We start from the raw sequence: 3,610 nt of genomic DNA, 5'->3' as shown, positions 1-3,610 counted from the left end.
GGTAGGGAATAATCTATCCACCTTCCCATCGATGGCTCCGTGTAGTAGTAAGCAACATTGTGAATATCGACAAGGTTTGCAGTTTCAAGATCTTTAGTTGCCCTAGAATCTTACCTTTGTCAGACGGAGGAACAGCAGCCGCCAGCTGAGCTATTTGTGATTCTATCATTTTATTAAAGCTATGCTGGTTCTTCATGGCAGAAGCAAAGCTATCCATTCTATTACTTATATTTTCTAGCATTTTATCATTGCTAGCTACCTTCTTAGATAATCCTTCCATGAGTCTAGATTGGCTAGCAATTAATTCTCTCAAGGGTGGTTGATTGAAGTTATTATAATTGTTACCTTTAGGGTTACCTTGGTAGTTACTTTGGTAGTTCGGCCTCTGTTGCTGGTTCCATCCTTGAGTTTGTTGAGGATGAAAGTAGTTGTTGTTGACAAAGTTCACATCCTCATGGGTTTTAGGGCAGTTGTTCCCTGAATGCCCAGTGTTGCCACACTCTTCACATGTCATGCGGGAATCATGAATGTGCATGACTTCTTGATTCTCATTAGCTCGGTCTTTGAGCTTCTTCATTAGTAGATCCATCTTGGCAGACAACATGTCTACCTCCTTGAGTTGATGCATACCTCCACCTCTCTTGCGGGTCTAAACTCGTTCTTCATTCCAACATTGGTTGGAGGCCATCTTCTCTAAAAGAGCTATTGTAGCTAGAAGTTTGAGTGACATAAATGAACCTTTGGCAACAGCATTGAAAGTCTCATGGGTACTATTGGTTAACCCATGGTAGAATGTCTGCATGAGTAGTCAATTTTCCATCCCATGATGAGGACATTCTGATATGTAATCTTGGAAGTGTTCCCATGCCTCAGGGATAGATTCATCATGCTATTGCTGAAAACTTGAAATTCTCCCACGTAGAGCATTGGTCTTGCCCGTGGGAAAGAACTTAGCTGGGAAGGCAGTGGAGCAGTTATCCCATGTAGTATTTCTATCTTTGTTGGTGTTGACGGTCACTAACATCAATTATAAACCATCAACATAACCTGCATTTATACTTAATTACATCACCAAACATAGGTATAGGGGTTTACACTAATAAATTCCATGAGTTTTGGTGAATCTATGTTTTCAGCAGGGTTTTATCAGAAAGCCACCAAGGTGGACCTAATCGTCAAAGGAAATCTCAGAATTCTGCCACGATATCAACGTGGGAAGACTCTAGAAGGGTCTAGAAGGCAAATCACCGAAGCAGGGCTCGACCCACTGCCATGTAGAGTTATCTATTGTAGGTGCTCTACCGTCTAAGCGGCGTCCCAAAGTTTTAGCTATAGTTGGGTATATATATACTTTGATCTTGTAATAAGAATATCATAGGAATCTACCTCACCTATTGTTCTCCTGAGTTGACTAGTTTACATTATCTTAGTGACCTATTCCTTGAGTGTCATTATACTTAATTCTTATCATTACCTTTACCCCTTGCTTTAGCTATGCCGGTATGTTGATTAGTATACATTCCTTTGTTATCCAATAAATCTTTACTCCATTGTTTTCCTATGGTAAAATATAAATAACGATACTTGGAATACTCCCTATAAAATGCTACAATGGTATTCTGTGCGCTTGCGGAATCCTTTATATTCTATTTGCGTTAATAAATACCAACAAGCATTTTTGGCGCCGTTGCCGGGGAAACAATTGGCATAAAGATTTAGATCATTAACATACCACTAGCTTTAGTAGGATTACCCCTGTTCTGTTGAATTGTGGAATAAGACAGTACATCTGATGCCATTTTGACCTTTCAGCAAACATCCACAAGAAAAGAAGAAGAACATTGAAGAACCCAGGGTACCTGAACATTCAAGATCCATCAACATTGGAACCCGATCATCTCACAGGTTTGTGTAGACATATATATATTCTCTAACCATGTGTACATTGGAGAAAAAGGTCGACGTCACAAGAATTCAAATCACATCTCAAGTGATGGAAATAGATGCTGCACTACTCACAAATTCCATCATGTGTGTCATGGTAAGTATGATCAAGAAAGGTGAGATGGTCTTGCTCATGGACTTTAAACTTGATGAGTAGTTATCTTTTAATTTTTGCATACCACTACATGTTTACTTTAAAAGATCCATGCATTCACCCCATTTAGTTTAAATTCTCTCATATCAAATTCACATCACATTTAGTTCCTTGCATACATTAATGTCACTTGCATCTTTTATTAAAAAAATCTCTCACCATGATCATGCTCTTTCATCTCTATTTGAATAAATCTCTATAATGCTTTCATATTGTAACACCCGGTTTCAAGGACAAAGCCGAATGCACACCATATGTGAGCCCTGGAAATCAAATCTCACATATAGCTACAAATGAAGGGGCAGTATCAATTCATAATGCTTAATATATAGTGAACTTAGCAAAAGAGATAACCTTAGAAAGCAATCAACGGATAGACAACTCTGATCTCCGGGTGCAGACTTCACTCCACTGGATCCAACTGACTGGTTGATCACAAGCCTAAACTCTTCTTGAGGTAGGGAAATAGCAAGAGTGAGTCCATGTCGAACTCAACAAATATAGCCAGGGGTTTATGAGGCTCAATAAGCTGACACTGGTTTACCGTGGTTAGCAATTAATTGATCATCCAATTTAGCATTTATTAGCATCAAGGTGGTAGCAAAACCCATTTACACATGATCAATGAACATGAATAATCAATATCTTAAACAAACATAAATGATCATCTTAACAAGTAAAAGTCATTATCCCTTAATGTAAGTGTTCCAAGGTCGCTCGTATCCGTGAGCACGGCTAGTATACCAGTTTGTTAACTCTACGCAGAGGTGTACACTTTCACTGTGAGTCATGATTCTCATATGCCCGGGTTAGCTAGGCCCAAAACACAGAGAACCATATAAAGCCACCCAAGAGCTCGTCTAACCGGCCAGGGCCACAGGGTCATCAGATATAGGAACTACCCTTCCAAAAATAAAGTAAAAGGCCGCTTCCAAAGCTAGGCTCAACAGGACAAAGGCTGTCCTATACCCAACTCGCAGACCTCTAACCAGCTAGAAAAGGGTTTCTCAGGCGACTAGAGCCAGAGCCATATAGCCCTCACAGCTGTACGTTAAATCCTGGATAATCAGTTACAAGACAAGACCTTATGTTGCTAAAAAGTCATCTTGTTTATGTTTATAGCATATTCATTAATCAAGTTTCAAGATCATGATTGTTGCACTAGCAATAGAACTACCCAATGCAAACCTCCCAAGGTGACAAGGTAATTGAGTATTCAAAATCTAGGAATTCCTACCATAGGTAGCAAGGAAGACACATGCATATGTATTTTAGTGAGCATCATGGATAGGACAACAAGGAAGATCCCATGCTATACTTGCCTTAAACACCGGTCCTTCGGTAAGCTTTAATCTTCAACGTTCTTCTTCTTCTTGATCACCAGGTATATCTCACCAACTGGATGAAATCATAAAGCACCACACAAGCATCCATACAATCATACATGAAGCAAACAATAGATCTAAATTAGAACAGTACACCAAACATAAAATCAAGATGAAAAGTTTGTAA

The 3,610-nt window shown here is 39.2% G+C and overlaps 1 non-coding gene across 1 annotated transcript; it reads left to right on the top strand.

Annotated features, from left to right (window-relative positions):
- Positions 1–818: 818 nt before the first annotated feature.
- Positions 819–927, top strand: LOC136509785 (small nucleolar RNA R71). The gene has a single exon (XR_010772526.1). It is a non-coding gene; the product is annotated as a small nucleolar RNA R71 (small nucleolar RNA).
- The last annotated feature ends 2,683 nt before the right edge of the window (positions 928–3,610 follow it).

This window comes from Miscanthus floridulus, chromosome 15, assembly GCF_019320115.1.
Source record: "Miscanthus floridulus cultivar M001 chromosome 15, ASM1932011v1, whole genome shotgun sequence".
In the NCBI taxonomy this organism is placed as follows: Eukaryota; Viridiplantae; Streptophyta; class Magnoliopsida; order Poales; family Poaceae; genus Miscanthus; species Miscanthus floridulus.
The sequence above is the reverse complement of the archived record's forward strand: the minus strand, read 5'-3'. Positions and strand labels throughout refer to the sequence as shown.